We start from the raw sequence: 15,771 nt of genomic DNA on the forward strand, positions 1-15,771 counted from the left end.
AACACTCTAATTTCTTTGAGGCAGATTATATCTCTCCATCGCAGATACTCTCAGTGACATCAAGGTGTGGTCATGTGACATAAACCAGGCCAATCTCAGGATGTGACTCTTGAGCCCAGTGGCCTAAGGACAGTGTGGTTGGAGCAAATACATTTCAGCAGAGGCGTTTTCATAGGCGTGCCTGCTGCTTCCTGTCCACCAGCCCCTAATCCCACTGTGGGATGACTTGTCCATTTTCCAAGCCAGAGACAGTTTCTGTTGCTATGTACAAGGAGGCTTGCATCAAGACACATCCTCCGTCTGGGATGTAGTCGACAGCAAGAGTGAGGTGTTGTAGATTATACCCTGGATTCCAAAGCTCCTGTCACAGGCAAACACAGCAGATTTGGAGGGTGGTACCCACTCCATGGTTCTGCTTCCCTTGCCTCAGCACATATGGCCAAGATTGACCACGTGGTAATACACACACTTCCTCATGCCCTTGACCAAACAGGCTGGCCTTAAAGACAAGCCTCCAAACTTGCTCCAATCCAGCCTCCAGCAGAAGCCTCCCAGCTGCCAAAATTGCAGACCCCTTTTTCCTAAGAGCTGTCCTCATTGCCCTCACCATCCTGTATTGTAATGATGTCGTTTACCTGTCTGTCTTCCCCAGTGGTCTCCTGAGACCTTTCTTATTCTTTTTATGTGCCCAGTGCCCAACAGAGTACCCAGTACAAAATTCAGGCTCCCTACATTGTAAGTGAGGGAGTGAACAACTCCAGGAAAGGGATAAACTGCTTGCCTAGCTATAACTGATTTTCACCCCACCCCAAAACCTCAGGACTGCCTGGCTTTGCTTGGTGTTCAGAGCAGCTTGCCCCAGGGCGTCCAGGTCACTCTGACACCTGGGCATTTTTCCCATGCTGGGCGGAGCTGCAAGCAGGGGCAAACCACTGCTGGTGGCTAAATGTTCCTAGTGTCCTCTTGCCTGTATGTCTATCATGCACAGAAATCTATTATTTTAATTTGCACCCAGATCTCCTGTTCCCCTAACACACCTTGTGATGATTAATTTTATGTGTCAACTTGATTATCTGGGCTAGGGGATGTCCACATAGCTGGTAAAACATTATTTCTGGTGGTGTCTGCGATGGTGCCTCTGGAAGAGATTACATTTGAATCTGACTGAGTAAAGAAGATTGGCCTTACCATTGAGGGTTGGTATCATCCAATCCATTAAACGTTCAAATGGAACAAAAAAGTGGAAAAAGTGATGCACTCTATGCTTGACCTGGGAAATCCAACTTCTCCTGCCCCTGGACATTGGTGTTCCCGGTTCTTAAGCTTTCAGAATCAGACCAGGACTTACATCATTGGCCTCCCGATTCTCAGGTCTTCAGACTAGGATTATATTACTCTCTGGTCTTCCTGGGTCTCCAGCTTGCTAATGGTAGATTATGGCACTTCTCAGTCTCCGTAACTGTGGGAGCCAGTTCCTATAATAAATCTCCTCCTGTATAGCTTTCTCTGTATAGCCTATTAGCTCTGTTTCTCTGGAGAACCCTGACTAATACACACCTATATCCCAAAGATGTATCCATTAGATCCAGAAGGCTGGCAAGATGTTGGCCTTAAATGCATAGCATTATAACCATTTTTAAGAAGGAAATCAGAAAACAAAGCAACAAATGCTGCCCTTGTCTATCACTACTCTTCAGAGTTGGAATGACACATAATAAAAATTGAGAAGAATAAGCCTTCAAACTCTCTTTTCCTTCTGAGACTTACTAAACACAAGGATCTGGGTTTACTCTGTGGACCTACAGAGGAGTAGAAGTTCCCTGGAGCTGAGATGGGGGAAAGAGAAGGAGCTTTGAAAGCAGACACAGGTTGAAATTCCCTGCTCTCACACCAACAGCTATGTGACTTTGGGCAAGGTGGTTAGTCTTGCTGAACCACCATGTTGTCATCTGTGAAAAGGGATGGGGGCCGGCCCAGTGGTGCAGTGGTTAAGTTTGCACATTCCATTTTGGTGGCCCGGGGTTCCCTGTTTCGGATCCCGGGTGTGGACCTATGCACCACTTGTCAAGCCATGCTGTGGCAGGCTTCCCACATACAAAGTAGAGGAAGACGGGCACAGATGTTAGCTCAGGGCCAGTCTTCCTTAGCAAAAAGAGGAGGATTGGGAGCAGATGTTAGCTCAGGGCTAATTTTGCTAAAAAAAAAAAAAAAAGGGATAATGACACTTATGCTTCAGTATTGTTGGGAAGATTCAAAGAGCTAACAACTGTCAGGTATGTAGCACAGTGCCACACATAGCATAAGCACTCAATAGTGACAACATTGTTGGAAATCAGTCAGCATGATTCTTCTCTTAGCCCAAGGTAATTAATTTCTCTGGCTCTTGATTGCTTTGTCCATAAAATGAGAGAGGAAGAGGCTGGCCACTCCAGCCATACTGACCTCCTTCTAGGTCCTTGCATCTATCTTGCTTCTTCACTGTGGGGCTTTGTGCTCACGGTTCATATTAGATTCAGCTGCATACAGAGAAAACCCAAAGTAACAGTGAGTTAAAGGAGATGGGAGTTTATTTCTCTCATGTAAAAGTCCAGGTAGATGGTCCAAAGCTGGTCTAGTAGTTTTAAGACAATCAAGGACTCAGGCTCCTTCTATCTTATTGAATCATCCTCAGCACACGACTTCTACCTTATGGCTAAGATGGCTGCTCAGTTTCAGCAATCATGTCCACATTCAGCCAGCAGAAAGTTGGAAAGAGAAAGCAAAAGGCACGTCCTTCCTCTGTAAGGACTCTTCCTGGAATCTGCACACAGCACTTCCCACATCCTATCGGCCAGAACTCAGTCATGTGGCCTCACTCAGCTGCAAAGAGGCTGGGAAAAATAGCATTCATCGTGGACAGCCATGTACCCAACTACAGTTTGTTTAACATTTGTTAAAACCTTCAGTTCAGCTGTGATATATCCATACAATAGAATACTACTCAGTAATAAAAGGAATGAATGATTGATATGTGCAACAACATACAGGAAAATAAAAAAAATTATGCTGAGTGAAAGAATTCAGACCAAAAAGAAGAAGAGTATATGATTTCATGTACCTCAAATTCTAGGAAAGGCAAACTAATATATAATGATAGAAAGTAGATCAGTAATTATCTCGGGACGGACAAGGAGGGTTTAGGGAGGGGAAAAGGATAAAATATGAAGGGGCATGAGAAAACCTTTAGAGATGATGCATATGTTCATTGTCTTGATTGGAGGGATGATTTCAGAGGTGTACGTATATGTCAAGATATCTAATTGTACACTTTAAATATGTGTGATTTATTGTATGTCAATTATACCTCAGTAAGTTTCTAAAAAGACTTTTATTATAATAAAAAATTAAAGAATTGCCGTGGATAGTAAAAAATATGCTAGCATACCAAATCTGGCAATACATTAAAAAATAATAATAAAGACTAAATAGTGAGCTTTACTTGGCGTAAAGAGTTTTTTTAGGAATATGTTTCTAATTAACATTAGAAAACTTAGGTGTGTGATTCAACACATTAACAGATTAAAACAGAACAACCATACGATCATCTCCATATACGCAAAATAAAACATTCAATAAACACTTTAACAGATTAATAACATAAAGGAACTCTCTCATCTAATAGCCTCCAAAAAATTTTATACCTAATATAGAAACATTACAAACTTTCCTTTACAGTAAAAAATAATATACAGATTGTTCCTATCATGGCTTCGTGTATCTACTCAACATTATACAGGCGATCCCAACCAATGAAATAAGACAAGAAAAATAAATGAGAGGTAAAGTTTGAAACAGAACAAACAGTATTGGCAAAGATGATTCCCACATAGAAAATTCTTAAAAACTCTACAAAAATACTATCTGAACTATTAAGAGAATTTTTAAAAGTTGGTTATTTTGGTAGAAATTGCACCCTGAGCCAGAATCAGGCATTCAGGGCTACAAAGGACTCTGAGAAATAAATCTGGTTAATTTCACTTCCACTTAGCAAAATAATAATAGTAATAGCTACTAATCATTACTAAGGTGCTATACCAAAAATTCTACACTTACTCTTTTTAAGTGAATTACATTTTATTAACCATCATATCATCTACCTACAATTGAAAAAGCAATATGGAACATATGTACAAGATATATTATTTATTCAGCCTATTCACAGTGCCTGGAGCTCATGAAACTATGCAGAAGTTGAAATAATTCCAACATCTAGTTGTCTGCATAGGCAGACTAACACAGGCAGCTAACAGGTTGTGATCCACTGCCAACTAGCTAACTAACCACATGCAGCTAACAGTTTGGGAATCACCAGCACAGAGGATTATAACCTTTATTATAGTTACATGGTTACGCCAAGAATTGCTCTCAAATATTTTTTTCCTGTGTAAGAGTAAGTCTTCTTTCCTTGCATCTAACAGTGAGGAAACAAAAGCTTTCTTTAGACCTAAGAGAGTCACAATGCTTATCTCTTGGAGATATGGTATACACAAGCTATAAGGTGTACCCTTATATCTCTCTTGGGTATATGGTATACCCAAGATACCCAAGGTATATGGTGGGTGGCAAAATGCGTTAGATGGGGAAAGGTGGAGTCTTTAGACCACAGACATTGTTTTTCATATTCCCAATAATTTTGTGAGGCAGGTACTATTATTATCTACATATTACAGTTAAGGAAACTGAGGCATGGAGAGTTTAAGTCAACTCGCCCAAGGTCACACAGCTACTAAGTGATGGACCCAGATTCAATTCAGATCTGTTTGATTCTAGCCTCCAAGCTCTTTTCATACTGTTAGGCTATATCACTACAAAAAGATGAAGAATTACCTTACTGTTTAAAGATCTTAAGATTCCCAAACTAAACAAAGAGAAGTCAGGCAGGTAATTCAAATTGGCAGATAATAAAAACTCAGTGGCTTTTTAGTCAGACAAGAATTAAATCCTTGCTTTGCCATTTTTTCTACCTATATGACTTTAGCAAGTTTCTTAGCCTTCCTGACCCTGTTACTTCATTTATGAAATGATAAAAATAATGACGATAATGCCAATTTTACAAAGTAGTTCTGAAGATTATTCACTCATTAACTGATTTGGCAAACACTTGTTGAGCACCTGCTATGTCACAGTGAACAGAACAGACAAAAATCCAGCCTTTGTGGAGCCTGGAAGCAATGACACCTCAGTGGCAATGAGCACACCAGCACCCAGATCTTGGTTTCTAACACCATTCTCCAATAAAAGGAGGCAGGGCTCCCTGGAGAAGTGGCTGCTTCTAGGGACTGGGTAGGGAATGTGCAAGATGAGCCTGGAGCAGCTTGTATGCCAGAAAGTGAAGAAATGCTCAAAAAAGCAAAATGACGGGCATGTCATAGGTATGCGAGGGCCAACCTGAAAGAGCTCACAATGGTCAAACTGGAAGAATTTGGGTAACAAGATAAATAACAGTATTGGATTATAATCTAAGGTATAAGATAAGTAGCCATGAATCCATGAGTCCATATTGATATAAAAAATGATGGAATAATTAACCAAATGAGGGAGAAGAAACAAAACCCCGTACAGAATAATTCCAAATAATTTAGGTACTGTACTACCAGAGAGGGTAGGCTACTGTACTAATTTTCTAGGGCTGCCATGACAAAATGCCCCAGACCAGGTGGCTTAAAAACCAGAAATTTATTTTCTCCCAGTTCTGGGGGCTGGAAGTCCAAGATCAAGGTGTCTGCAGGTTTGGTTTCTTCTGAGGTCTCTCTCCTTGGCTTCAGATGGCTGCCTTCTCGCTGTGTCCTCACATGGTTTTTCCTCTGTGTGCGCACATGTTTTGTCCCAATTTCCTCTTCTTATAAGGATAGCCATCATGTGGGATTAGGGCCCACCTTAAAGACTTCATTTTAGCTTAATTACCTCTTTCAAGACCTTATCTCCAAATATGGTTACATTCTGAGCTACTGGGAGTTAGGGATTCAACATATAAATTTGCAGGAGACACATTCAACCCATAGCTGCTATGTTTAGTGAAATCTGGCAAACACTCCCTCGATCAGGGGCTCAAGCTCAACGTCATCAGTGATAAGTCATATTGACAGGATGGTCCTTGATATGACGGTGAGAATGGCACTTCACCTCTATGGTCTTCCTTCCAAAAACCCGTCACCCCAGTGTAACCATGAGAACAACATCAGATATACCCATGCTGAGGAACATTCTACAAAATGCATCATCAGTCCTCCTCAAAACTCTGGAGGTCATCAAAAACAAGGAAAGTCTAAGAAACCGTCACAGTCCAGCGGAGACTAAGGACGTATGACAGCTGAAAGCAATGTGGGATCCTGGATGACATCTGGGAATAGAAACAGGACATTTGGGAAAAATTAGTGAAATCCGAATAAGGTCTATACTTCCGTTAATAGCAACGGACCCTTGTTTCCTCAGGCGTGACAAATGGACGTAGTAATGGAAGAGGTTAATAACAGGAGAAACTGGGTGTGAGGTGCACAGGGGCTCTCAGTACCATCTTTGAAACTTTGCTGTAAATCTATAGATATTCTAAAATAAAAAACCGTATTTAAAAAAATATCCTGCCCTCATGGACTTACATTCCGGTTGTGGGGGGCGGGGACAACCAACAACAAACAAGGAATAAGTACATTAAGTATGTTACATGGTATGTGTGAAGGAAGCAAATTCCCTGGATAAAAATTCTGATTCTAGAATAAGAGAAGGGGGAACGGGCAGGGGAGGGCGCTGCAGGGTTGAATCCTAAATGGAGCTGGGAGCTGTGAAGGGCTGGAATAGGGCTGGTGCGTACTAGGTACTCAGAAAATCATGGCCATCCTTCTGTTTTCTATGATTAGGCATGTGGCAGCCCCGACTTCCTAACATTTTTCTTGGGATGATGTTCAAATGAATTGCAACATTTAAAGCATGTGTGACAGATGGCAAAGAGAAACAGCCCTCCAGCTCATTGGGTTGCAAGAGGAAGCCAGAGGGAAATCGTTGCCAGAGGTGATCCAAAAATGAGGAAGTGGAATTGATCAGCACACTGCAGACTAAGGCTGCCTGTCCCATTGAAAACCTCCTGGGAAAGAGGCCATTAGCTCTGAAGCCCAAGATGTAGGAAGTTCTATTCGACCATTCCCATTATTGATGATAAATAATTACAAGAAAAAGTAACGAGTACTTATGGAGCCCCTTTGACATGCAGGCTGGGCATCATAATCCTCAGAATAACCCCGCAAAGGAGATTATGCCATGCCCATTTTACAGGTAAAGAAACTGAGGCTCACAGTCCTTAAGAAACTCGCCCAAAGTCACAGAACCTTGCATCAGTACCACCTGAATCCTCTCTGCTATTCTTGGACATCAGGGACCAGAGCACAAGGCAATGTCAGCCCATTGGTTCTGTCCTTAGGAGCCGTGGAGGCCCAGCGCCCCACTCGCCCTTGAAATAGGTTGGCCAGGAGCCCCCACCCCACCCCAGCGCATGCCAAAGAGCCAAAAAGGCTCCATTGATGTGGTCCCACAGGAAGCCGGTGTTGAAAGCAAACACACACAGAGCTGATGGCGGTCAGTCACAGCTTCGAACCCTCCTCCTAACCAGTTGCATCAACTTTTCCAACGTATTGAAGTCTTGTAGAAATAGTGCTTCATGGGAAGATATCAAGGAAAATGTTCCAGGAGCCAACCAGCAGGCCCTACTCCGAGTCCTCGGCCCCTTTTTGAGGTTTCTCTCTTTTTTTCCCTCAGCAATTCCTTTCAAAAAAAATGTCTTTCCCTCACCATTGACCTTGTTAGAGTTCTAGTACTTTTTCCCCTTACACTGCAGCACTTCTGTAAATGTTTTTGTTCTTTGTTCTACTTCCTGCACTCTTTGAGCTCGGCTGTGATGTCTGTTCAGTGGGGCCTTTCTGATCCAATTGCCCCTTGCCTGTACATCCTCTCCCCAGGTATCAAAAATGAGGGCAGTAGGGCCTGGAGGGCCCCTCATTAGAGGGAGGCGGCTCCGCTCTCCCTCCAGACACAAGCAGAGAGGGCAGAGCCGACTCCACGAATGACCAGTGTTGAAAAGAAAGCTCCAGGGGTGAGAGAGAGACAGACTGGCAGAGTCAGAAGCAGAAGGTTAAAAAAGACAAGAAAAGCAAAAAAAAAAAAAAGGAAAGGAAAAAAGCCTTCTTTCTGACTGCCTAAGTGGCTCCCTTTCAGGACCTGAGGCTTTCCAGAAAAACGTCCTGTGAAGAATAGACCATTTCATGCTGCAAAATCTTCCCGCTGAGGGCAACACCTCGGGTACAGCGGGTATCCTGCCCAGACTAGTTGGCCAAGCTCAGCTCTCCACTCTGGAGATGAGGGATGTCTTTTATCTCAGAAAACTCTGCCATGGGGATCAGAGGGTGGGTTGGTGGCCAGCTCCAACAGGAGCAGCGTCCAGGAGCTTTGCTGGGATCCACATAAGTCAGTCTCCTTGCAGGGAGGAGGGCGGGAGAGAGGGGCCCTGGAGAGCTTCCAAGTGGGTCAGGGGCGGTGCAGAGCTCTGGGGTGAGAGCTGTGTGGTTGGCGGGGGCGCTGGCACTCCACAAGGGGCGCTGCTTATTCTGGGTAGTACAAGCAGCACTGTCCTTGGGCATCAGGAGACCTGGCCTTGAGCCCGGCTGACCCAGTATGATCTTGAGCAAGCTGTCCCAACCCTCTGAGCTTTATTTCTTTCTTGGTAAAATGGTGACAACGCCTTGTCTTCGTTCAGCATTGAATGTGTGTTTTCTTGAGCACCTACTATGTGCTGGCTGCTGGAAATAGAAAGATATCAAGAGGACAAGATGCCTGCCCACAAAGACCACTCACTCTATTGGGGAAGACGGACACATGAACCAATAATTAAAATCCAGTGTGATGAGTACAGTGAGAGAGGGAGGTGCAGAGTGAGGGAACACATAGAGGAAGCAGCGGCGATTTCTTTCTAGGGAAATCATTCAAGCTGACTTCAAGCCTTGAAAGATAACGTAGGAGTTTGATAGGCAGATGGGGGGAGAAAGAGAAGATGGCATTATAGGCAGGGGATGCACTTGGTGCCAAAACATGGAGGCACACTCAAAGAACTGTGATATGCTGGATATGTGTGTGTGTGTGTGTGTGCACGTGTGTGTGTTCATGTTGCAGGTCTAGAGTGCAGTGAATGAGGCCCGGGTCTTAAATTTGGTCTAAAGGCCCAAATTTAAGGGGACACCAAAAGACTCAGTCATCAAGATAGATACAATTTTAGTGCAAGATTTTGAAAACTCAAAATTACTGCAAAATGTCTATGATGAAAAAAATAGCGAAATTTAAATTAAAGGCAGGATTGGACCATGCACTTGCACAACTCACTTCAATGGCCTCACTTTAAGCTCTACCATGTTGGATCCTCTTGCCCTTTATCCAGCCCAAATGCAAGGGTTCAATAGACGTGGATATTCCTGAGTAACCATTCAGTGTAACACAAGCATCTGCTTCCCCTCTTCAAACAGCGTCTTCCTCAAATATATGGGGGCAGGGGGATTGGAAGGAGGTCAGGGCTTGCTGGTTATTCTGCTGGTTGTCATCATCACTCTAGGAAAGCTGTCCTCCTTTGATACAGTGCTGCGCTGTTATGCTGGCCTCAGAAGAGGAACGATGTTGGGGAAGACCCCACTTCCCTTGACTGCCTTCATTCCCCGCAGTGGGCACACATCACCAACATAAGGCTGGCTGTTTTTTGTGCAATAGACATTACTGAAGATATAGAGAGAAACAGGAAAAAATTGATGTAAGAAAAGTCATTTCAAATTGAGTATAAAATATGAATGTTTCCAGAACCGAAGAGGATGATGGGAAGAGAAAATAAGATAGATTCTTTCAAGCTGTGCTTCCTTGCCTTGAGGTCCTCTCCACTCCTCCCTTCTTAAGACATAGAGCTGCTTTCTCAATCTCTGTCTCTCTTAAGGAAAAAATTTCCTCTCAACCAAAATCTTTGTCTTATCTGGAAGCTGTTTCAGCACACAGCAGTGCAACCCATGGGGCACAATAACCCCTGAGAAAGAACCCAACCATCTGAGTTACTCAGTGTGGAGTAACACCACTAGGGTCTTCGGTGGGGCAGCCCTGGCACTCCAGGTACAGACTCTTGAAAGGTCTTACTACTGGTATAAGGAAAGAGATGCCTCCTCATTCATTCTGCAGTGTTCAAGCTTCTGTGGGTAAGTCCTGGACAGAAAACACATGGCTTCCATGGATATAATGTGGTTCTCAGAGACAGTAAAGCATAAATTCGTATTCAGGATAATATATGTTATCTAATACAACATAACTGGTCAAAAGTCTCCTAGTCCCCTATAGATATACGTACAGCAGTTTGTATTTCCCTTTCTTTGCTTATCCTTCTGTTTCTGGAACATGCCCACTCATCTACCCAGGCAGAAGAAATTAGACCTGTAACATTACCGTCACAAAGTCATATGCTCTGCGTGTCCACCTCAGCTACATGAAGACTGGGCAGAAGTTTTGAAACTCCACTTTTTCTCTATTTTAGCTAGATAAAGTTATTAAGAAGGTCTGTCAGCACTCCTTCCTATCTCTGTAAGCAGAAGGAAATAGCAATATCGAGGTTTATTCTCCTCAATCCAGAGGAAACCTTCAAAGTTGGGGAGAGGGAGAGCTTGCTCTACAAATTACATCAGGCACAGTGGTCCTCTGCCAAAAATTCTAGGCTTCCCATAGGCATTACTGAGTTTTCTCCTTTATAACGGAGGAGGAGGGGACCAATGACGAAAATGAAATGGCATGACTCTGCCGCAGATTGAGCCACCTACAGTCAGGGATAGACATGAAAAGAACTCGAGTCCCAACAGACTGCCCAATGATCTGTCCAGGAGATCTTGCTACTTCTGAATCTACCCTCCAAAATCCAATAGTTTGAACCATTTCTTGAAGGGGCATAGGAATAGCATCTTATAAGATGGCTGCAATTCATACAATATTAAGTATGTGATGATTAAACAATGACAATTGGATCTCCACTTCCAGGAATAGAGAACAGAATAACTTGGACCAACTCCCACCCCCAACTATATACAATGAGAAAAGCTGGACAAAATATTCTTAAAAGCACTCAAAGGCATTGAAATGCTAAAAAGGTTGTGAAAGAATTATTGTGTCAAGACCCAGTAGAAGATGACAACCCCGAGAGGCAAACCCGGATTGCAGGGCTGCTTTTTCTCTGGGGGCAGTTGTCAATTCTAGAAGACGCTGAGCGGCCAAAAGGCTGAGCTGAGTTCTTGACAGACTCAGAGTGATGAGAGGATAAAGCGGTTGTCGGGAGTCCTCTAAGGATGGGTGGTGCCTGGTAAAACCTCTGTGCTCCGAAAGAAAAGATCTGTGGCAAAAACTAGAGTCCAAATCTGAGTGATCTCAATGGAAATTGGACTAAGGTGACGCCATATTGGTAAAGTTCCCAGGCACCTTGTAGAAGCAAATGAAAACTCTCTCTGGCAGAAGATAACCATGTAAACGTGAAACAAAAGACAGTTTATACAACTAGATTAAAACAAAGTAGATTTTAAGGGAAAAGAGCATTCCTTGAGACAAAATAGTTTAACCTGCTAATGTTTCAGTTTATAAACAAATCATATAATAATTCTAAATTTTCGTGCAACAAACAAGATAACTGCAAAACACTAAAGCAACAATTTTCAGAACTGCAGGAAAAATGGCTAAGTCCATAGTCATAGAGGACTTAATTATTATTTCTGAAGTTACAACAAAACTGACAAATAATCAGTAAGAATATACTAGATTTAAACAATATGAATAGGGAATCTGACTTAATGGATATATATAAATAGTTGGAATCAACAACTCCAACTATGCATTCTTTTCAAGTGCTCATGAACAAAGGGATTTAAAAAATGACTCTACATTGGGTCATAAAACAAGTTTCAATAAATTTCAAAGTATCGAAATCATACATAATAAATTCTCTGACCACAATGCAATTGAGTTGGAAATCAACAGCAAAACAATAAGTAGAAAATCCCATATGTTTAGGAATTAAACAAAATATACTTCCAAATAACCTATAGGTAAAAGAATAAAGCGCAATGAAAACAAGAAAACGTTTTTAACTAAATGATAATGAAATAAACAATTTGTGATGCAGCTAAAGTGATGCTTAGAGGGGGCTAATAGCCTTAGTTTCATACATTAGAAAAAAAGTCTGAAAAATCAGTGATCAAAGTAGGAAACTTAAGAAGTTAGAAAAAAGAACAGCAAATTAGACTCCACAAAAGTAGAAAGTAATAAGACATAAAACTAAGAACAGAAATTAACAAAATGGAAAACAAACATAAAATAGACTCAATAAAGCCACCAGCTGATTCTTTAAAATGACTAATAAAATTGATAATTCCCTATAAGACTAATCAAGTAAAAAAGAGACGGTACAAATAACCAGTATCAGTAATTAAATTTAAAAGAGGACATCACTACAAACCCTAAAGTCATTAAAATTACAAAAAAGAAGATATTACAAATAATTTTATGCTAATAAATTTAAATGTAATGGAAAAAATTTTAGAAAAATTTAGCTTACCAAAATGGACACTAGAAAAATTGAGAAACGTGAATAGTCCTAAATCTACTTAAAAAAATTTTAATCTGTGATTAAAAAGTTTCCCATAATGAAAGTTCAAGTCCAGATGGCTTCACCAGTAAATTCTTACAAATATTTAAAGAAGGAATAATATCACTTTTACATAAATTCCTTCACTAAATAGGAAAGATGAAATGCTTTTCAACTCAGTTTATGAGGACAGCATAACCTTGACACCAAACCCTGACAAGGTCTTTAAAAGAAAGGAAAATTATAAGTCCATGTATCTAATGAATAAAGATGCAGATTCTAGATACAACATTAGCAAGCCAAATCCTGAGATATAAGAAAGGGTACTATACCATACCAAGGTGAGTTTATTCTAGTAGTGTAAAGTTCATTTGACGTTAGAAAATTAATCATTGCAATTCACAATACTAGTAGAATAAATAAGAAAACTTTTATTATTCCCTTAATATATGCAGAAAATGTATCTGATAAGATTTTACAATGATTTATGGTTAAAAAAATGAAAGTCTAGGGGCCAGCCCCATGGCTGAGTGGTTGCATTCATGTGCTCCACTTCGGCAGCCCAGGGTTTCACTGGTTCGGATCCTGGGCGAGGACCTGGCACTGCCCATCAAGCCTTGCTGAGGTGGCATCCCACATAGCAGAGCCAGAAGGACATACAACTAGAATATACAACTATGTACTGGGGGGCTTTGGGGAGAAAAAGAAGAAGGAAAAAAAAAAGAAGATTGGCAACTGATGTTAGCTCAGGTGTCAATCTTTAAAAAAAACAGTTTTCATAAACTAGGGATAGAAGAGAACTTCCTTAAGCTGATAAAGGATATTTACAAAAGTTAAAACAAAACAAAACAAAAAAACATCCAATTTACTGCAAATATCATATTTAATGGTGAAATGTTAAAATCACCCCCTGAGATCAGGAAAGAGACGTGGGTGCCGAGCACCAACACTCCCATTAAGCATTATACTGGAAGACCAAGCCAGCACAATAAGGCAAGAAAAAGAAATAAGCGCCTAAGGATTATTATTCACAGACAACATAATTGTATATGTAGAAAATCTAAAAAAAATTAATGGTAAACTGAAATAAATAATAACAGAATTTAGAAAATTATTTGAATATATAAATTCAATATACAAAATCAATTATATTTCTATATATGAACATCTAACAGTTAGAAAATGAAATTTTAAAAAATTGCACTTATGGCAACATAGAAAATCATTAAATATTTACGTAGGACTAAAAGTAGTAAAAGTATTCAAGACTCCTATTAGAAAGTTACCAAAGATTATTGGGGCAAATTAAAGAGGGCTTTATAAATGAAGAAATACACTATATCCATATATTGAAAGAGTCAGTATTATAAAAGTGTCAATTCCTCCAAAACTGACAACCAGATTAAATGTAATCCCAATCAAAATCTCAACAGTTTTTTTTTTTGTGTGTGTGTGTGTGTGTATTGGCAAGATGATCCTAAACTTTATATAGAAATCCAAATAGCCATGAATAGCCAAGACCATCCTGAAAAAGAATGACAGAGTGAAAGTACTTGCTGTACCTGATATGAAGATATTAAGCACTATAATTAAGACATTGCAGTAATGGTGAGCTGTTAGATAAATTGACCAAAATAACAAAGTAGGGAGTCCAGAAACAGAAACAGACACCTAAATATATGAAAACTTGATTTATGATAATAGTGGACTGCAGAACAATGCAGAAAGGATGGCCTTCTCAATCAACCATGCTGGATCAACTGGACATATATTTAGAATAAAATTAATCTTGATACTTTTTCATACCATATACAAAAATCAATTCCGTGAAGCTGGGCCCTTACCTTACACCATATACGAAAATTAAAACAGATTAAAGACCTAAACGTAAGATCTAAAATTATAGAGCTCCTGGAAGAAAACATAGAGGAAAAGCTTCATGACGTTGGATTTGGTAATGATTTCTTGGATATGACACCAAAAGCACAAGCAACAACAGCAAAAAAAGACAAATAGGACTACAAAACTCAAAAACTTTTGTGCATCAAAGGAAACGATCAACAGAGTGAAAAGGCAATTTACAGAACGGGAGATAATATTTGCAAATCATATATCTGATAAGGGGTTAATATCCAGAAAATAAAAAACTCCTACAGCTCAGCAACAAAAGAGCAAATAAGTCTATTTAAAACCGTGCAAAGGCCTTGAATAGACATTTCTCAAAAGAAGATGAAACAAATGGCCAAGAAGCTTATGAAATGATGGTCAATGTCATTAATCATTAGAGAAATGCAAACCAAACCACAGTGAGACATCACCTCACACCCTTAGGATGACTACTATCAAAACACCCAAAAAGTAGGGGGCCAGCCCCATGGCTGACTGGTTAAAGTTCCGCGCACCCTGCTACAGCGGCCCAGGTTTGCCAGTCCAGATCCCGGGCACAGACCTATTCCACTCATCAGCCATGCTGTGGAGGCATCCCACATACAAAGCAGAGGAAGTTTGGCACGGATGTTAGCTCAGGGGAGTATCTTCCTCACCAAAAAAACCCCCAAAAACCAAAAAACCCAGAAAATAAACGTTGGTGAGGATGTGGAGAAATCGGAAACTTTGTGCAGTTAGGGTGCATATAAAATGGTGCAGCGACTTTGGAAAAGAGTATGGTGGTTCTTAAGTTAAAAATAGAATTACCGTATGATCCAGCAATCCCACTTCTGGGTATCTACCCAAAATAATTCAAAGCATGATCTCAAAGACATATTTGCACACTCACGTTCCTTGCAGCATTCTTCACAATAGCCAAGAGATGGAAGCCACCTGTGCCCGTCAACAGATAAACCAAGTGTGGTATATACATGCAATGGAACATCATTCAGCCCTTTAAAAAGAAGGAAATCCAGCCACATGCTACAACATGGAAGAATCTTGAGGACATTATGCTAAGTGAAATAAACCAGTCCCGCACACAAAAACCAAAGACTGTACGATTCCATTCATATGAGGTATCTAAAATAGTCAGACGCAGGGAAACAGAAAGGAGAATGACGGTTGGCAGGAGCTGGGGGGAGGAGGAAATGGGAGACGGTGCTCCAGGGGAACAG

Source organism: Equus caballus, chromosome 11 (genome assembly GCF_041296265.1).
Source record: "Equus caballus isolate H_3958 breed thoroughbred chromosome 11, TB-T2T, whole genome shotgun sequence".
Classification (NCBI taxonomy): domain Eukaryota; kingdom Metazoa; phylum Chordata; class Mammalia; order Perissodactyla; family Equidae; genus Equus; species Equus caballus.